Below are 20,769 nucleotides of genomic sequence, written 5' to 3'. Positions count from 1 at the left end.
AAAGAGGGAAGTAGGGGGACAAGTTGAACCTGGCCTCTGTCCTCCTCTAAGACTCCTGACTCCAGCTCTATGTCCCTGGGGGATTTGCAGGACCTCATTCCCAAGGAGCTGCAAGTGAATGGCCCCGCTCCTTAGCCTATGGCCACGTGGCCATGCTCTGAGGAGACTCTGGAACCTTCTAGATCCCACAGACCCAAGTCTCAGTGCTACAGTCATCTCTAGGGTCCAAACGGGCCCCTGACACCCGTACTCAGCACCCTAGCCCAGGGCGGTCCTGCCTCCTCTATAGAGGGACCACGTTCCCTGAGCAGGTCTCCCCACCTTCCTGGAGCCCGAAGACCAGGCCAAGACATGGGACTCCATCAGTCACCTCAGACACTTCCAAAGCTAGAATGGCCCAGCTTCACACATAATAATGTGCTATTGGCTTCTCTCTAGTCTGGGTGATTCAAAGATGGCTATAGGGTGGTGCTAGGTCGCTGGCCCTGGGAGGTGGTCACCCTGCCCCTCAAGCTGACCAGAGGCTCTGGTCACATCCAGCTCCAGATGGGAACCACACGGCCGCCCCTCCTTTCCTGGGGAAGCTCTGCCTGACCCCACTGTCCTCGGACCAGTAGCCCGGTTCTGCAGCCTGCCGCTGTGCCCTGGCCGGTCCTTCCTCACCTGTGCCTCAGTTTCCTCCTGCTCCCTGGTGGAGTGCAAGAGTGGCTCTCAAAGTCCAGGCCAGAAAGGGAGAGGAAGAGTGGGTGGGGTGTGCGTGAGAGCTTCTGGCTGCTGCTTTGTTTGGATGGTGGGGGCTGGCGGGGGGCCCAGGGGTGTTGACCACTGAATTTGAGGCCAGGAAGTGGCCATAAACCCAGCTGTACTCACAATATCACGCGCGGTACTGGTTAAGCTGCAGGTAGACACCTGGAACAGGTGATCTGGGTGGACCTCTGACACAGAATCCCAGCCATCGTTTTATTGACCCCATGGCCACTGTGCATCTCAAGAGGGGCATTGCTCGCTTGGGGGAGGGGGTGCGCTTCACTAGGAAGTAGGGAAAGCAGTGGGCATTTGACTAGTGTGTTGAGTTGAGGGTTTACCTGGGCATGGAGTCCCAGCCTTGTGACACTGGCTTTTAGAAGCTCAGGTCCTATCTGCTCTAAATCACCTGGCCCCACGGACGGCCCCGCAGGGTCCCCCAGGGGGACAAATGCTGGACCCTGCAGTGCCAGAAGGCACCACCAGGGAAAGCAGCAATGGGTCCTTCTGGAGAGAGCCCTTGGGGGCTCTGGGGGCTTGGGGTCCGCGGCCAGCACAGCTCCAGCATGCAGCTTCTCGGGCTCACAAGCTTCCCAAAAGTCTGTGAAAACCTTTGAGACCCAAAACCGCATTAAGTGGTTCTAAACTATGGAAAGAACAGTAAGTCATATCTTTCGAAGCTGAAGTAAGATTCTTTCTGTTTGAGAGCAAACATGTATAAATGCAGCCTTGCTGTCCTCCTCTTTGGAAGGAGGTGGGATAGGAGGGGGTTTGAGGGCTGAAGATGGGGGACGATGGGGCCTTTGCACTTCTGACCGTCAGATCCTATGGCCGAGCACGGGGTAGCCCTGAGCAGCCTGACCCCTCCCTGGCCCATCCCCTAGGGGACTGGGACCCTCACCACCTCCTCCATAGCAGAGGGTCTGGGACCCATCAGGACCCCACAGTGTGGTGGATCCACTGAGGGCAGGCAAAAACCTGACTGCAGAGGGTGGAGGAAATGGCCCCATCTAGAGGAGTGTTTGCTATACTCAGATTTGTTAGGTGCCTCCTGTATGTACTGGGAGCCGTGCAGAGACTAGGGGCTCGTCTCTACAAGCCCACTTTCCAGATAAGGAGACTGAAGGTCATGGTGTTGTGCCACCACAGGAAGGAGGTGGGAACCTGGACACTTGGCACAGGTGCTGGGGATGGAGGCATTGAAATCTGCTCATGATTTAGCCTGAAGCTAAAGAGGCTGGCGCGGGGGTGGCCCAGGGGCGGGGGCAGGCGACAGTACAACGTACTGTGACCACCCTAAGACAAGCCTCTCATTATCACCTGAGAGGCTAGCATGGGATCCAAGTAGCAGATTTCAACTTAAGCACTAGACAGTGAGCATCCCGTCACAAGAGGAGTCCAAGCAAAGGCAGACAGTTGGTAGGGGGTTCCGAGTAAAATCCCCTGGCAGGCACTATCTTGTGAGGAAGCCTGAAGCCAGCCGGGACCCAACCTTGGGCCACCTGGTCCGGAGGTACGGTTTAGAAGCCACCATAGCCACCAAGTAGCATGGGCTTCTCCACCCCACCTTTGCCTTCCCTCTGCCATGTTCCTCCTACCCCTCTACCTGCTACCTGTCCACAGGTTTTTCTCTGGAATGTTCTCTGCCTGGGACCCCCTTTCCAATATATTAATTTCCTGGGGCTGCTGTAATAAATTATCACAAACCGGATGACTTAGAACAGTGGATATCTATTCCCTCCCAGTTCTGGAGGCAGTCTGCAATCCAGGTGTGCACAGGGCTGCGCTCCTTCCGGAGGTTCTACAGGAGGATCCTTCCTGCCTCTTCCAGCTCCTGGGGGCTCCAGGCATCCTTGGCTTGTGGCTACATCACTCTAATCTCTGCTTCCGTCATCACATGGCCTCTCCATGTGTGTCTTTGTGTCCTCCCCTCTTATAAGGACACTTGTCATTGGATTTAAGGCCACTCCAATCCAGGTAGCCAGTGCTCCAACTCTCCCATCTATATTCCGGGCAGTGGGATTAGGGCAAGGTGCCCATTGCCCGCCTGTACAGCTGTCTTCTGTCACAGCCCATGGCTAAGCTTGGGAACATGGCCTCCAGCTGCAAGGGAGTCCGGGTGTCTCCAGGGGAGTGGGACGATCTGGAGCTCAAGGGCTCTCTGTCCTGACCCCTCTCTGCCCCAATTTTTATTCCGCTCTGGCCCCTGTAGGGTGAAGGTCAGCTATGGACGCTGGTAGATTCACACAGGGAGGACCCAGAGTGTGTGGGGTTAGCGTGTGAGTGAGAGGACATCGGAATCACAGGCCCTTTCTACGATGAGGGGCTGAGGGCAGAGCCCACAGTGACTGTCTGACCTGTGACATAGCAACGACCATCCATCCATGTCTGGTGCAAAGCACTGTCAGCACTTATTTGATCTCATTTATACCGTTGCGCCTATCTCCAGTCTTCTCACGCCCTGCAGGGGCCTCTCCCCTCACTCAGGCCTGACCCAGACCCAAAGTGACAGCTCTCATCTCTCACTTCTTGTTCCCCCCTTATTGATCATACAGTGCTGGGGTCTCCTGTGTCAGGATCAGAGCCCAGGGCCTGCCAAGCACTATGTTCAGCTGTAACTGCCATCGCAGAAGATAACCAGGGTTCCAAGGGGCACACAGCAGGCGAGAGCAGAAGTGTAATTGAACCCAGCTCTGCTAGCCCTGCGGGATGGCCGTAGAAGCACATGGACAAGGAGTCTTATTTAGGGTGGAAAGCTGTCTCCAGACCCCGTGCAAAATCAAGTGGTCCTGGCGGGAAGCCAGTAGCACAGGGAGTATGGACAGCTAGCAGAGGAACCATTTACAAAGGTCAGACAGAGTGGCAGGGACAGCACAGAAGTCCGGAGGCAGATACCCCTGGCCTGAGGGGCGAAGAGGGGTGGATGAAAGGAGGGGAGAGAGGGACCAAGAGAGGGAGTGGAGGAAGGGTCTGTGGCTGTCCAGGGAACCAGGAAGCTCTCAGGAGGACGGACCACAGGACAAGCGCCCACCTCTCTCTCCCTCTACCCTTCACATCTTCTGAAGCCCCTAAGATGGTCCCCAGGGCCAGCCTTCAGGGCACAGAGCCAGGGAGCAGAGGAAGGGGAACAAGACTCTCAGGCAGATGGATGCTCTGGACTGAGTCTCACAGCAGATTCCAAGTGCAGGACCCCATCCCTGTGTCCTTGCCTCAGGAGGAAGAGGAAGCCTGTGGAGCGAAGACTCTGCTCCACCCCAGATCCCGGGAAAGTAGGGCTCCTTTCCACCCCCGGTAAATGTGGAGTGTTCTTTCCCTGGGACCTGCAGTTTCTGCTAGAACTTGCCCTTTCCTTTCCTACACCATCCCCATCCACAAGCCTCCTGGGCCAGCCAGCAAGAGGATACCGAGCACTCACATCCTCCTGTCCATCGGACCCTGAACCCAAGCTTAGGAAGACACAGTCACAGGGTGGGATGTCACCCAGAAGGACAGGGTACAATCTAGGCCAGCTTCCTGGAGGAAGTGGTCCCACAGGGGTAGCTGGAGGAGGCAAAGGAGACTTTCACTTCTTGCCGCCCTGACTAAGAAGAAAGGCGTCCTTAACCCGCCTGCACCGGCTGCGTGGGGCTTTCTCATGCACTTTCACTTCCGTGACTACAGTAGAACTGACAGGCACAGCGGGGAAGAGCGGCCTGGGGAGACGCCCGACCTGGTTGTAGCTGAGCCAGGACTCTGCATCCAGTGCTCCTTCCTGGAGATATTCACTTGGGATGAGGCTGAGGGAGGGGTGGGGGCTGGGGACAGCTGTGGAGGTGAGAGAAGAGGGGCCTCTACTAGTGCCACCCACCTGCCCACCCTCTGAGGGCACTCAGGGTCAGCCAGGTGTCCATGGACTCTGTGTCATTCATGTCGATTATTATTAGACTCCAATGGGCGCTAATGAAATTTTCACCGTCATGACGCCACATGTGCGTGCCGCCAGTACAGTCAGGGCGGCTCCTTTCTTGCCCCTTGTCCTAGCACCCACTCAGCCACGGTGCCCGAGGTACCTGGGTCAGAGGCCCGTGCTTGCACACCTCCCTTCCCCAGAGCTGGTAGGTCAGGGGCTATGGGGTGCAGCCAGCTTTTGGGTGCGCCTACTTGGGTTGTCATCCAAGAGACCTGGGGCTCAGCAATCTTTGAACGATGAGCAGGGTGCACACCAAGAGGCCTGGTCCTCAGACAACACAGGTCTTCCAACTGGACCATGGCCTGCCTCAGACTCAGCAAGCCCTGACAGTGGGGCCATGGGAGAGGGCCTCCGCGGTTGTCTTCCAAAAACTCAAGCTACTGGAGGAGCAGGGGCAGATAGGGCGGGACTAGCAATCCCATTCCAGACTCCTTCCTAGCCCAGGGCATGGCATCCTTCCAGCAACCCTTCAAGGCATCAATGACCTGGTTATACAGATGAGGAAACAGATCAGAGAGGTCAAGGAAACTGCCTAAGGTCACACAGCATTACCAGCAGGGTAGGGAGCCTCCCTGTCAGCTGAGAACCCTCCCGGGGAAGAGATGTAGCTGAAGTGGGACCTCAGGAAGGGCCTCCCTCTTGCATCCTGCACTCCTTGTGTGAAAGCCTGAAACCGTGGCTGGCAGCCCACACCCTCAGCTGGACCCTGCAAGAGCCTATGTTGGGGTCTGCCTGCTCCACGCTGGGGAGCCCAAGGCAGGTGCTGCCTGATGTCCACAGCTGACACTTGGATTAAGCGTGTCCCAGCTGATGTGGCAGTTGCCTGCCTGTCCCAGGGTCCTCGGGGTGAGACCCCCCCCCTCTGCTGGCTGCTGCTTTGAAACCTTTTGAAAAGTGGGCCCACCGCTGCCCAGGTCCAACGCCACCCACTGTCGACGTGTACGTGGGTGTTTTGAGTGCCCGCTCCATACAGCTGAGGGTTCTAGGAAGGTGTGGGCTTCTGCATCCCGCTTTCACTCTCGGGGTGGGGGGAGATATAGAAAAAGGTCCCTTCCTGAGAGGGCCACCTGCTAGTGTGGGGCTCGCGCCCCTGAGGGGCACGTGGCCTCATCTTTCCCCGGGTCTGCGCAGCTTCACAAACATGAAGAGGGGGTGGATGGTGCAGGGGGAGGAGGCCCGAGAGGGACGGGGCAGCGTTGGAAGAGGCCACTCTGAGGACCCGATCTCTGGCAGGGCTCTGTGCTCTGGTCTGTGTGGTCTGGTTTCTCTGATTCTCAGTTTGCTCACCTGCAAGGGCAGCAGGTGGGACCAGATCAGTGGCTGAGCTATGAGGGCTGGACTGAGAACAAGCTCTGCCACTCGCCCCACGACCCAGCAGGCCTGCCTGTGCCGGGGAGTGACAGCCAGCACCAGGGAATCTGGGGGATGGTGAGGGACGCCCCCGCCAACACCTACCTGTCCCAGCGCCCAGCCCGTTGTCCAGAACCGCATTTCCCTCCCTCATCCTCATGCTTATCTCTCTCTACCCTCCCCCCACTCTCCCTGCCCCAGGACCCCGGCTGTGACCTCCTGCAGTCCCTCCCCTGGCAAAGACCACATGGGGCGGCTGAGAGGGAGCCCATGGAGAAGGAAGTGGGGGGTTTACTCTGCCTGTGGGCTCCCAGAGCTTCCTCCTTCCTCCCAAATCGAGGTACATTTTGAGTGCTGTGGAAAGCCCCAACTTCACAGACCCTGGAAAAAGGACAAGCAAGAAGGGGCAGGAGGGACCGTACACTGATCGGCCAGCCTAGCCGTGCCCTTCGCTCCATGCTGCTGGGACCATGGATCCCAGCCCAGCCTGGGCCAGCCAGCTGTCTCCCTCCGAGGCTCGGGGCCTCTTCAGAAATGAGGCCCCTCTGCCAAGCTCTGGATCCGGACACCTGAAGTTTCCTCATGGCTCAGGTTTCTTATTAAGAGAAAAGACTTAAAGTTTCCAGCTCCCTATCTGTGAAGGGCTCCTGCCAGCCAGGGGCCCTAATACCCAGACCTTGGAGCTGATATCAGAGCTCAGAGAGTTTGTAATTTGCCTGAGGGTCCTAGGGCCCGCCTCCCCTAGGATACCTCGCTCCCATTGCTGGCCATGCACCTACTCCTGTCCCAGCCACGAGAGGAAAGACGCTTCCTCCTCTGGAGGCTGCGCGCAGCCCTGACTCCATCCTTCCTCCCATTGGTTTCCCAGGGGCCCTCCGTGCAGTGTGCTGTCTCGACGTTCCCCCAGCCCTGGACAGATGGATAGACAGACTTCAGAGCCCATTTTCACCCTCCACCATCATAGTATTTTCTAGACCAAGGTTGAGACCGCACATCTCAAAAGCAGGTGACAAAAAATGCAAGTCAGAACCTGTGTCATTGCCCCATTCTCAGCCCCCAAGGGCATTGCATCCCCAAGTCCTCCAAGGCCAAGGTGCTGAGCTTGGCCCCGGCCTCGCAGCCAGGGCTTCCTTGTCTGCAGCTGGAGGGACCGTCCCCACCTGGGGGGCTCTCCAGGCAGGGGCTCCACCCAGAGCTTTGGGGTAGAGAGTGCAGCTGGTGCAGGCAGATAGGAGCAGGCCGCTTCCTGTTGGAAACCGAAACTGCCAGGTGCTTCCCTCTCTCCTGAGGTGACCGAGAGACAGCTGGACCCGCAGTCCTGCAGCCCTGCCCCTCCATGCTGTCCCCAGGTGGGGCCAGGCAGCCCCCCTTTCAGGCAAGCACCCGCGTCCACCCCGACTAGGCTTCTCACCTCTCACCACACCGTGCATCTCTGAGCCTCAGTTCACAGCCTGTGAGCTGGACTGAGATGACCTCTGCCCCCTGGGGTGGACAAGTGCAGGCGCCTCACGGCTCTGCTACCATCTAGGGCTCCTGGTCCAACCTGAGCCACCGTGACAAAGGATTTCAAAGCCTTTGTGCAAAACCAAAGATGCAAAATACATTGATAATTTTTAACTTAAATCCATGTGAAAATAGTAGTGTTTTAGATAGATCAGATTTAACAAAACATTGAAGCCAATTTTGCTTGTTTCTTCATACTCCTTCACTCTGGCTGCCATAAAATGAAACGTTTCACACACGGCTCACGTCCAATTTCTGCCAGACCAGCTGCTCTGAGTCCACGGGGCCCAGGAGACAAGAGACAGGTCTCACCCGTCACCAACATCTGGGCCTCTGACTTGCTCCCTGTGCATCTCATCTCTTTGTCATTGTGGTCAATCTTTAATTTAAATTATGAAAAAACTCTCACACACCAGAAAAGCCCCATCACAGGGAGTGAACAGGGCTAACATTATGCACTCGTTTCAGAGCCAGCTCCCTCCCTTCCCCTTCTTCGTAAAAATGAGTTATTATAGGTTCGGTGCCCCCCACCTCAGAAGCTGTCCCGCCCTGGCATGGTGAGATGGGGTCAGGAGCTGTTTAAAGCCACTTGCTGGGGTGGGACCCAGTCGGCTTTCTCGGCCAGGTCTTGACCAAGCTGCTCGACACCCCCCTGCCCCGCCCCAGGTCCCATTTCCTTCATCAGTAAAATGGGCCAATAACATGTGTTAGCACTTTGAACATCCGGAGTTTCAAGGGACTGCTTTTATCTGTGTCTTTTCCAGACACATTGTAATTTTCTGTGTTTGCATTGTTACGTGTTCTATGTATTCTTTTGCAATTTTCTATTTTCTCTCCCGTGGTCATTTTGTACACGGCCGGCATCCGTGCGGGTTGTTCCTTCACAGTGTCTCGGTGGGCCCACCAGCCCAGGCAAGGCCAGAGGATGGAGCTACAAGGAGAGGCCCTCCCGGCTCCTGAGGAAGACTTTTGTATAGCTGAAATGTCCAGCGATAGTGCTGGGCGTTTCTGGAGGTCGTGAGCGCCCACGGCTCCTGGGACAGTTCCCAGTTTGTGGAAACTAGTGCACCAGAGAAGGAGTTGAGGCAGGAGGCAGGGCACTGGGCACCTGGGCACTTGTACTGTCCCCAGCACTGAGTGTATGGTGGGGGGAGGGGCTCAGCCGAACTAGCCCTATCCTTTCTGAACAGAGGTTCAGCGGTCAACCCAAGTGAGGCTGTTGGGGGAAGTCCAGCTGCAGTGAGCAAGCGGGAGAGAGGCCGGGGAGGCTGTGTGACCTTGCCTCTGCTCTGCTCTGTGTGTGGCACCCACAGTGGCCGTCCCCTTCGCTACTGTTGAGGACGGATTAAACCTGTGGTGCTCCGGGCCACAAGTCTAAGGGAGGCCTTGACATGAGTCAGGTAGTGGAAAGTCCTGGCATCGTGTGGGCATGAGAGATGTGACCTTTGGAGCATGAGGCCTCCGAGTAAGCTGGGAAACCCCACTCCACTCCAGGAAGCAAGAAACCGGGTTCCAAGTAGCCAGGGGGAATGCCTTGGCCCCTCCACAGCACTAGAAGGAAGAGGCAGTGGAGGGGACTTCTGCATCTGCCATTTGCTCGCCGAGGCCCTCTTTCCTCTTTTCTCTACAACACTGAGGTGGGGGCTTAGGCCTCTCCTAGAGGGGTTGAGAGACTGAGCTTGTGAGCGAACACCCCCACGGGTCCCTCATTGAGGCCAGGAATGTGTAACCAAGCAGCGTCTCATGCTGGGGCCTGGAACATTCTCTCGGCAGGGCAGCCCCGGCTCCTACAGCTGGGCCCGGAGTGGGCAAGACAGGAGCCTGCAGCTGTCTCCGGCATCAGAGAAGTGGACTAGGGCACGAGGGGCAGTGGGAGCCTGTCAGGGACACAGCAGGGGTGCCAGGACGGGGGTGTTATAACATAAATGGTGGCAGTGGCCATAACCATGTTTCCCAGCTGCCAGGCTCTTAAGAAAGCGCTTCCCTTCACCCCGTCTTGTCTGTGAGGGAGACATGTTGGTATCTAGCTTTAGTCCCGCGGCACCAAGACAGCACAGCATTCACTTGGTGGGGGAGACACCTGTCACACGCTGGACGCCAGGGTCTATCCTCGAAGACAGTGGTTCCTTGACTTTTTATTTATTTTCGCTTGCCTGACCCCTCAAATGTCTTTGAGAAGCCATGTCCCCTTTAAGGTGATATATCTTAACAGAACGGCCTCGCCCAGCTCAGTCACACCCTACTCTAGGGTCACTTCTTTTCTGATGGATAACAGTGGCCCTGTGACTACTAGAGAAGTTTGCAAAAGGAACGTTAGCTACATACCACAACCTGCCCACAGGGTCAGGTTTAACACTCCCGAACCTCCTCCACGCAGATGTGCGTTAACGAGTGGCACACAAGACACATGCTGCTTCACAAGGTGTGTGCCCTGCACACCTGGCCAGCCAGTCCATTTGGCATAAAATATGAAACAGGACAACATAGCAGAGGCAGGAGCCGGGGCCTCTGGGGAGCATCGTGCCTCCAACATCCTTCTAAACCAATGGCCGGTGCGGGACCCTCGGCAATGGTGCAATGGACCAGCGTGCAACATCTAAATATTGTTGTTTAAACAGTCACGAAGGTTGTGTTGTCCATCATATTGTATATTTTATACTATACATGTGCTTAGGACCTATTTTCATGAAATCCTTAAAGCTGAAGATTTAGCACACTTGCTTAATGAAAATATCGTCACAAAACCAAACTGGCAGAGCTGGTCTTTGCTGGAACCCATTCCACCCAGACTGACATTTCTCAGCTTTTAAGTCAAATAACCATGTTATTAAATGACTCAACTGTCTCACTTCTGAATTCCGATTCTGATAATGAATGGATGGATGGATGGCAGATGGTAGATGGATGGTAAGGGCCCGAATGGATGGACGATGGATAAAATGAACAGGTTAAAAAAAAAGAAAGTAGGAAGACAGACAGGAAGGAAAATTCAAAGTATACCCTTCAAAAAGTTAAAAACATAATTCTTCAATTATAGCAAGCACGTGTCAAAGACATGTCTCCCTCATTGATGAGGAAACAATCGGGATGGCAAAGTTGGTTCAAGGGCAGACGTGGGCAGTTCTATACCCTGTGAAGAAAGAATACTATACTAAAACAGATAAACCAGAGTCCGTAAAGCGCGATCTTTTTTTTCTATGGAACAAACATAGTTTGCAACTTGTCCATTTCCTACAAGTTTACACCTAACTTACAGAGTCCGAGACCCAATCGGCAATAAATAGAAAGTCAACACGGGCATGTCCCTGAAGGGCCACTGACCCTTGGTTTCCTGGCTTGACACCAAGAGGAAGTGAGAAAGGTAGGGGAGGTGTGGAGGCTTACTGGTTTTTATACCCGGAGGCAAAGCATTGTGGTTGGATTTAGGCTGCAGGAGAGGCAGATCAAGAGAGGAGGTGATAGTGAAAACGGAAAATGAGTATACCACAGGCCCAAATTTTTGCCAGAATAATCTGGAAAGTGAGGACCCCACGGATTCCATTCAGCTATCTCACACAGGTAACTGGAAAGTCTTATGCGCACACCTGTTTTGAAGACCCTGGCTATAGGCCAAGAACTCCCTTGTCCACTCCATGAGGCAGGCCTTGGGGGTCTGGAAAGTTCTCTGTGCTTTTTTCACTGGAAAACAGAACCCCTCTTCTTTCTGAAGACATCACTACAAGCCAACTGCCCTCCATCTACTGCTTCCCCCCTCACAGTGAGAAGACAGGGGCTCAGAGAGATGAGGAGCTTCGCAACCTCTGGGCTGGGCTTGGACCCCTGCCTGCTGCCTCCCTGCCAACTCTGCCTCCACCAGGAGCTGCTGCTGTCTGCGATTCAGCAGGAGGCAGTTCTCATTGGGTCTGAAGTTTGCCTAGTCATTTCACTGCCAGAACGGTGCCTGGCACACATTCGGTGCTCAAGCAACATTCACTCAGAGAATCTGGGAGAATGCTTGAGCTGGTAGAAGCAGAGACGAACCCAGAAAAATTATACTAAGTGAAAGGAGCCAGACACAAAAGGCCTCATATCGTATGATTCCATTCATTAAAGTCCGGAACAGGAAAATCCACAGCAAAGTAAAGTAGATTGGTGGTTGCCAGGGGCAGGGGGAGGAGATAGTAGGGGGCGACTGCTAGTGGGGATGGAGTTTACCTTTGGGGTGAGGGAAAGTCCCGAAACTAGATAGAGGCAAAGTTGTCCAACAATGTGAATATACTTCTTGCCATTGAATCATTCATTTTTAAAGAGTAAAATGGTAAATTTCATGTTCTGTGTATTGGACCACAATAAAAAAAAAAACTTCAATTAAAAAAAAAAAAGCATAGCAGGATGAGCACTTAACCTAGGCCTCAGGGCTCCCACTGATCCAACCAAGGTGTGTCCTACAGACATTAAAACTCATCAGTGGCCTTGCTCCAGAGCGCCCTGTGTCACATCCCCTCTCCAGGGCTTGGGCAGTGTTATCTTCCCCCATCCGCCACCCCCACCCCCCCGCCCTGGGCCTGTGCAGCTTCCTTTGGCTTCCCCTCCAGATTTGCTGTGGGAGAAGCCAGCCCTAGCATCCTGCCTGCCTGCCTGCCCTCATCCAGGCATTTATCTGCCCTGGGGCCTCCCCGCTGCCCTGGGTTGGCTGAGAAGACAGGGTGCAGAGGTCTCTACTTTATCTCCTCCTCTTCAGGCTGCAGATCATGTTTTAATGTGCATGTTGTCTGTCCTCCCAGAGGCACTTCTACACACCTGCAATGCAGGTGCACATCTGTGTTTGCCTTCTGAGCAGGCGGGAGCAGGATCTGTGTGTACGCAGAAATCATGCAGGGAGTTGGAGCCTGTGACCCTCAGAGTACAGGGTGCTAAGGTGCAATCCTCCCCATTTGTAATACCACACTTCCAGGATGTCTATGTTGGGGGCATGCTGAGCACCTCCAGGACAAAGGGAGATGCTGAGCGTGACAGTGCTTCCCAGCACTCAACAAATGTCACCTCTGAAATGCTGCTCCTGAGAACCACTTGGACATCTGTTTTTGGTCCTTTCAAGTGGACTTTTGGATAATTGTCCCCACTGACCGGTTTGGGCTGCAGGTGGCCCCTCCGGTGGCCTGGGTGTAGGCGTGGCTAATCTTCTGAGCTCTGATGAGGCCTCAGCATCCTGTACAATGCAGTGCTCCCAAGGGCCAGGGTATTTCTGCAAGCCCTGGGTCAGTAGTCACACTCTATCCATGGGGAATAGCTGTCTCCTACGTTGCTCCCATCCATGGATGACTGATACTTTTGCCAAATCCAATTAAAATGTTGAGTCAGGGTCAAATTGCCATAGAAGCTTCTACCACTTCCTCTCTCTGCAGGTGTCCTGTCTGAGCACCACCCTTACTTAATTGCTCTGTCCTGGATGAGGAGTCACATGACTTTTCTGAATCTTCTTTGCACATCCATTATGGCAGGTTTAAGAAAGCACTATAGACACAAGAGCAGGATGAAAATAAAGGAGACCCAGAACAAAGAGAACACAGCCTGCCCTTCTCCACCAGCTCAGGACAAGACCTGAGACAGACTTCTCTGAGTTTGGTTACTCCATCCACAAATAGGGTTGCAGTTAAAGTCAAATTTCAGATAAATAATATTTTGGTATATGTAGGTCCCAAATACTGACTGGGGCACACATACTGAAAAGTCTTCATTGTTTATCTAAAATTCAAATTTAACTAGGCATCCTGTATTTTTATTTCCTAAACCTGGTAGCCTTAACCATGAAGGATTTAAACTCTGTGTCTAATAGGATTGTGTTCAGCTTCAAATAGCAGAAAATTTAATAGCAGTATAAACAGGTTTTGTTTACATAACAAAAGCCCAGGGGCAATTGGTTCAGGTTGGTGCAGTAGTGATGCCCGTCTGGGATGAAGGCTTGTTTGCTCTTTCTATTCCACTATCCTCTTACTTGTAGCTTCCTAGCTGCAAAGTGGCTGCGCTACCTCCAGACATCACATCTGCATTCAAAGCAGGAAGAAAGAGGAAGAGAGAAGGTGCAGGTTAAAAACTGGGCCAGCCCCTTTTTATAAAGAAAATCGAGGCTTCATGATAGGGTCCCAGTCCCCATCTCTAAGGCCCTTCCCGCACCAGGACTTTCTGGCTTCGTATCTTTTCTGCCTCCAGACCCATGACCCCATCAAATCAGCGGTGGCCACAAGGTGGGTGGAGCAGGTGACACTACGACCACTGGACAATGGCTGTCCCCACTGAACCTGAAGGATGAGGGCAGACCGCAATGCCTGTGGCCCCATGCCGAGGAGTCATTACCACACCACTCTTGTCTAAAGTGATGTCCAGAGAGAGCAAGCAGTAGGAGAAGTGACCTGGGGTCCCCAGACTCTTCCCCGAAGGACCTCTTCTTTCTCTGCAAGTTTCTGCTGAACATCACATGAGGGGGTAGCAGACTTGCCTTCCCTGGGACTTACTGACCTTTTTAAATAAGATCAGCCTCCCCCCACCCCCACCCAGGGTTCTGGACATCAGCTTTTCCCTTTCCGAGTTCTCTCCGTCACCTTTCCGAGCTGCCAAGGGGAAAGAGGAGGACCAGGGCCTCCTCCAGGGCCCTTCCTTCCCGACTTCTCTCTCCTTCAGTTTGTTTTCCTCCATCTTGCTCCTTCCTGGCCTCTCTGACATTCACACCATTGTGCTGATTTATTTCTAGAACATTATCGCCTGTGATTCAGTTTTAATGGGGTGGCACACCCTATGCCTCCTCCTGCCTCTGTCCTCTGTCTAAGACCTCCAGGTCCCATGAGAGCTGGGGACTGCTGCCCTCGTAACAACCCTTCGGTGTGCTTCCCCCAGCCCATGAGCCTCCTCTCATGCCTGAATACCCATGCTCCTTCCAGGGCTGGCTTTGCATTCATAATCTCTCAGCTGCACCCCTCCTCACAAACCCACCAGCATCAGGCAGGGCAACTCCATCTTTGCTCTGCTCCCCAGTCGGGAGCTGCCCCCACCACCACGGCCCATCAGTGATCACATCGTCTAATCTGTGAGACTGTCCAGTTCGCATCTGTCAGAACAGGGCAGTGAGGGTCCCACAGGTCAGTGCCCTTGGCACCTGGCACAGAGCCCGACCCAGAGTGGCTATGAGTAAACAGATCTGTCAGTGGCTCAACCCCTTTGTCAAAGGAAATGGTCTGGGCCCCACTCTTACTTCACTCCTCCAATGCTCAGTGAACAAGAATGCCACGAGGCAATCAATGTTTTCACTCTGCTCACCTCCAATCTCCAGCCGTGGATACTGCCCGGCACAGGTGGGCACTCGCTCACAGTGGGTTAGCAGATGAACACCTGGAGGGTGCAGCTGGGGCGGAGGCTCAGAGAGAAGGCCTGCAGTGTGCCCTGGGCTGTGGACAGAGTCAGCTCTGACCTGATATAGTGGACCCCGGGACCCCTGAGCCCAGGGGAGTGAGTTTACATCCCTTCTGAAGGCCATAGTGAGCCAGTGGGAGAAGACTGGGCTGGACTCTCTGTCTTCCCCAGGCCTCAGTCTCCCAAGCTGAGAAACGGGAATTTCTCCCTCTCCGCTATCAGGGTTCTCCCACAAACAAAGCAGCATGTGATGCCCAAGGACATTGAGCATTTGAGTGTTTCCATATGAGAAACCGTTCTTCCTCCATCCCCACCACCATGCCCTGCCCGGCTTCACCCTAACACCCTCCGCAATAAAACTTCTCCTTTCCTTCCATGAGGAGTTCCCCATTCGAGGTGACCACACCACCCTCAACTTCTCCCTGGAGTTTCAGGTTCTTAGTTATTTTGGGTCTTCTTCCCCATACAGCCGGCGCCCAGAGCCCTTTCTTCTCTGGACAGACACCGTTGCTGTGGTTCCCGGGACTCCCAGCACCCAGACCTGTCTTCCTTAAGCCTCCTCAAGGGGGATTGGCCCCTCCTCCCACCCCTCACCTCTTCTGTTGGGTCGTTTTTCCCCTTGAGCGAGGGAAAGTGGTTCAGAAGGTGCTTTAGTTCTGGGTCTACTTTGATTTTAAAACAGCTTTTTTGAGCAAACTCACATAGCACACAGTTCACCCACTTAATGTGTACAAATTCGGTGGCTTTTAGTGTAGTCACAGAGCTGTGTAATCATCCTCACCATCTAATTTTAGAACATTTTCATCTCCCCTAAAAGAAACCTGGTACCCCGTAGAAGTCGCCTCCAGCCCTGGGCAACCACTAATCTACTTTCTGACTCCGGATTTGTCTGTTCTGAACACTTGATACAAGCGGGATCATATGATATGCAGCCTTTGTATCTGACTTCTTTCACTCAGCATGTTTTCAAGATTCATCCACATTGTAGCATGTGTCACGCCTTCGTTTCTTTTTCTGGCTAATCATACTCCATTGTTTGGAACATGCCTTCTTTTGAGTTAACTTTGCTCAGCTGGGACAGTGCGACAGCCCGGGTACGACGCCAGACCCGTCACCTACATGCTGTGTGTCTTAGGGGAGTCACCGCCCCTCTTTGGGCCTTGGCTTGCAAGCTGTACAAGGAGGCAGTGAGAACAGCCACAAAGGACTAGAGTGAGCATTCGGTGGGGGATGTGGGTGGAGACTCTGCGCGGGCTGGAGGTGACAGGTGACGTGCAGGTGCTGGCTGTCACCTTTACCACCACTGCCCCTGGGCTTCGAAGGTCCACGAGAGGCACATTGAGCTCTGACCCAGTTTGTGCTTCCTGCACTGCACTGTGGTCCAAAGTTTCATCCCAGGTCCTTGGAGAGTATCAAATTTTCTGGCAGCTTGGGTCCCAGGGAGCCTGGCTATGGGGTGGAGGTGATTCAAGGGCAGGCACAAGTGGCAGTTCTGATAAGGAGTTCTGGGAGCAGGTTAGGTTTCCTGACTAGTGAGCTCTAGAACCTTCTGGAACACTTAGAGAGAGAAGGGTAAAGATTCTGGGCTCCATTCAGAGACTCATCCTTAGTAGGTCTGACCCACAGCTGCCCTGGAGAATGGCCATAGGGCTCAAGTCCAGGGGTAGCTTATGTTCTGGGAGAAAATATGACAGATACTCAGAGGGGCACCCCAGGCTCCACCTGCTACCCAAGGAGTGAGTCGCACATTCTGGGATTCTGGGTCCCATGTTAACAATGCCCTCCGTGGCTGACTCACAGCAATGAATCAAATGGTAAATGCAGTGGGACAAAGCAAGAGAGTCTACGGAGGCTCAATGTCATCCCACCTCTGCCCTGGACAGCAATGTGACCAGCCGCCAGAGTCTCACCATGCTCCGAGGCAGCAGAGTGGTCTCTAGGGTCAAAGCTGACCCCCAAGGCCCTCCAAAGAGAAGCTAGGGACACACAGTGTCCCACAGAGCCAAGCGGTTGGGTGAAGGCCTCTTGCCCTCTCCGCTCTGGTCAGGTGAGCGGTTTGACCTCCCCGGTTGTGTGACCTTTGCATTTATAGGACTTTCTCATGATGAGAGTTGTCGTGAACACTAGCTGTGACTCAGTGAGTGCCCTTCACCATGCACATAAGAAACGAAGCCCTGCTGCCCAGGCGTTCTGACCTCTGCACTCAACGGGTCCACCTAGCCTCTGGGAGCTGGGACCAGGCCTGGGAGAGCCACAGGAGCCCACGCTGCTGTCCTCTCTGCCACATCTCAGAGCCTCCTCCCTATATACTGTCCAGGGGACAGCATATTGTGCTGGCCCACCTGGGTCAGGGATTAGTCAGTTGTGGCTGAAGGTCGGGTCACAAGGTAACCCTCAACTGGAGGTTGTCATGATAGAATGGGCTGGGTTGTCATAATGAGTGGAAACCCTGTCACTGTGGTTGGTCCCCACTGTGGTTGGTAACACCTGTGAGTGGCCGTGACCACACTCAGTCATGTCCAAGGTGCAATACACATTAAGGATCACTAAGGAACTGACTTAGCTCAGAAGATGGAAAAGAGCCTTGCCAGTGTGTTCAGGCACAGGCATCTCTTGGGTCTGCTCATCTCCCGTGCCCTTGCAGGCTGCATTCTGCAAATCGGCGCTGGCCCCACGGCAGGCGGACCCCACTGGGAGGCCCAGTCATAAGCTCCCTGGCTCAGCATCAGAGCAGAAGGGAAACTTCTTTTCACTCTCAGTATCTGACCCCGGGAAGGATCCAGTTGCTCCTGGTCAGCCCCAAGGTGGCCAGATGAAGGTGTCCTCCCAGGGACCCTGTCTGGTCAGAGGCCCACCCCGTGGCCAGAGGGCAAGTCTGTTTCTAGAAAAAGAGGGGCACCATGCACCCCAAGCCACGTGACCCCCACCCCAGGTGCTGTCCACACACCGTTAGGAGCCGGTTGGTTGAGGCGGGGTTAGGGAGGGGGGCCTCTACCTGTGGGATGTACAGGGTTCCACAAGGTCCAAAGGGTGGGAGCAGGTCCCCTCAGGGGAACCCAGAGACATTATACTATTAAGATTAATAATCACAGCAAAACAAACTCAAATGTTTATTTTCCCAGGAGTAAATTATGACCTCAATAGGCAGAAATTCTGATCCCTGGGCACTGAATAGCAATGAAAGGTGCTTCGTCATGTGGCTGTCACACACAGCCCAAGGACAGGGAAATTCACCCATCAGTGCCCCTTCCCTGCTCCCCAGGTGAGCTACCCCTGCCCAGCCTCCTGCGCCTATGCCGCCCCTGCCAGGAGCTCCCCGGCCTGCCCTGCCTTCAGACCCTGTCCAGATCCTCAAGTCCAGCCCAGGTCTCAGCAAGTCCAGAGCCGTGGGGGTGAGGGCCGCGGGGTGGGGGAGGGGGTGCCTCAGGGCTGTTTCTAGAACTCTGTCAGCCTTCGAACACAGTGTCTCAAGGGCAGGGTCCATAGCTCATCTTTCTGGGAGGATGCTGGGTGCACTGGGTCAGCTCTTCACATGCTCATTCATTTCCTCGATCCCAGGGCACTGGCTGGACCAGGAACACAAGGCAGAAATAAGGTACAGTGGCTCATCAGCTGGAGGTGTCTGACTTTGAGGACGCAGGGCCAGCTTTCGGCCTTTGTCTTATGGGTGCCCAGGCAGGGCAGGGGGTAGGGGAGAAAGGGCTCTTGCTATCCATAGCTAGTCTCTTCTGTCAAGAGAACACAGCACTGGGAAAGCAAGGGACAGCCTGGCTTTCCCCTGGGTAAGACCCTCTGCTGGATGGGACCCTGGTCCCCTGAACAAGTCAGGTCCTCTTAGCAAGAAAAGGCCTTTGGGGATCCCATACCCCTTCAGACCCCTGAACTGAGTGGCTCTCCTTACAGAATTGAGACACAGGGACCAGGTAGAGGGAGCAGAGGGCTCGCCACTCTGCGGCTCGGTTTCCCCATTTGCAAAATCAGTGGTTTCCCCTGGCAAGCTCGGGGGTCTCTTCCCCTGTATGATGAGCCCCCTCCAACCTCCCCACCTCAAAGCCAGGGCAGCATGGGCAGGTGGCACCTTTCCTTCCCTGTGTCCTGCTGTTGAGGGTCATAGACCCAGGACAGACTGAGGGACAGGGACCCAGGGAGCCCAGAGAATGGGGGATTCCACCCCTGAACACCCTTCTGCCTTGATTCCTCACCTTTGTTGTTGCCCCCTGGAGCAGGTCGTATTTGTGGAAATATTTAAGGGGCAAAAAGGGAACAAGAAAGTTTTTCTCTGTGGGCGACAATGACTATCTTGGCCATCCATTCAACAGCAAACATGGCAAGGGGATCCTGACAGAGCACATTGTGGGTTCTGGATTCTTTGCACCACAGAGTACAATGAGGGCAGGAAGTCAGAGCCATAGCATTAGGGGTCCTCCACCTCCTGGGAGAACCGCAGATACATGAGCAGTTGCGATTGGGCTATTGTGAGGGGCTTGCTGGACTGGAAGTTCTCTCAGTAGCTGGGAAGAGCTTGCCAGCTAGAGACAGCTTCTTGTGTACCTGAGGGGGCCAGAGCTGGAGAGCAGTGAGGAGGGGGACTTTATCTCTAGTAGAGTGACAGGACCAGATTCATCTTTCGGAATGCTCTCCCGGTGCCCTGCAGAAGGACTGGAGGGCATCCCAGCTCCAGAAATAATAAACGGCCCTGTCGGAGAGGGAGATGCATGTGGGCTTGGAGATCATCCATCCCAGAGCCTGCCCAAGTCTCAGGCTGACAAATGGACCTCCTCCACCTTGGCACTGCTGCAGGCAGGCCTGCTCTTAATGCTCACACGCGCAGAGCACAGCTACCCACTGCAGCCCCCGGCTCAGTGCTCAGAGAGCACAGTGGGGCTGCCAGCGCCAGGATGGGGGCCACAAACCACCTCCCGACAGGTACCACAGCTGTGTGTCGGTCAGGATCTGTGGCGACGGGTGACAGAAACCCAGCTCACTTGGGGTAGCTCAGGCAGGACCCAGTAACAGGCTCCAGGAAGGGTAGGGTGGGAATGGCCTCAGGGCCCCCTCGGTCCAGCCCTAGTGCCCAGGGAACACTCTCTCTGCTCTCTCAGAGCAGAAGGCCCCAGGCAGCTCTAAGCAAGAGCAGAGCCAAGAGAAATTGCCTCTGCCCCAGTTCAGGAAATTCCAGAGAAAGATTACGATTGGCTCACCTTGGGTCACATGCCCTCTTCCTGGCCCAGTCACTCTGGCTGTGGGGGTGAGCAGCTGAGACTGGTCTTCTGAGCCCTGGGGCCCGAGGCCTGCCACAGGGGCAGCCATCCCAATTACGTATGGCAAGTTCGTTTTTAAAATTAACTGCTATTTTTTCTTACTTAAGAAAGCTGAAAAGGAACAGAAAATACTGATAGAAAAATCCAAATATGCAGATAAGAGATAAAAAGGTGAAAATTAAAATGAGAATAGTGATGCCTCTCAGAGAGTTACATGAAAATTAAAATGAGATCACACAGTCACTCAACAAATAATTGTTGAGGGTGCAAGGAACTGAAGGCCGGACGCCCTTGCCTGGGGAAGAGAGAGAGAGTGAACAAATAAACCACAGATAAATATGCTAGAAGGAAGGGCAAGTCCCACATCCCAGTTCAACCGGAGGACCCTCTGGCCTCTTGCATAGGCTGCAGCAAAGGGCCAGAAGGGTGTTCCTGGTGGAGGGTGTGGCCTGTGCAAAGGCCCTGAGGGAAGTGCAGGTGGGCTCTCAGGCAGGCTACGACTTCCCGACTTCCCAGCACCGAGGGAGAGGAGGGAGAGCTCGGGAACAGTAACTGCTATTGTTGTTTCATTATCATCAG

At 54.3% G+C, this 20,769-nt stretch overlaps 1 protein-coding gene across 2 annotated transcripts in view; it reads left to right on the top strand.

Annotated features, from left to right (window-relative positions):
- Window positions 1-20,769, top strand: part of CBFA2T3 (CBFA2/RUNX1 partner transcriptional co-repressor 3) — an 88,245-nt gene that overhangs the window by 837 nt on the left and 66,639 nt on the right. The gene's annotated exons all lie outside the window — the stretch shown is intronic.

This window comes from Rousettus aegyptiacus, unplaced genomic scaffold (assembly GCF_014176215.1).
Source record: "Rousettus aegyptiacus isolate mRouAeg1 unplaced genomic scaffold, mRouAeg1.p scaffold_m13_p_14, whole genome shotgun sequence".
Taxonomy (NCBI): Eukaryota; Metazoa; Chordata; class Mammalia; order Chiroptera; family Pteropodidae; genus Rousettus; species Rousettus aegyptiacus.
Note: the sequence above shows the minus strand (reverse complement) of the source record. Positions and strands in the feature narration are given on the sequence as shown.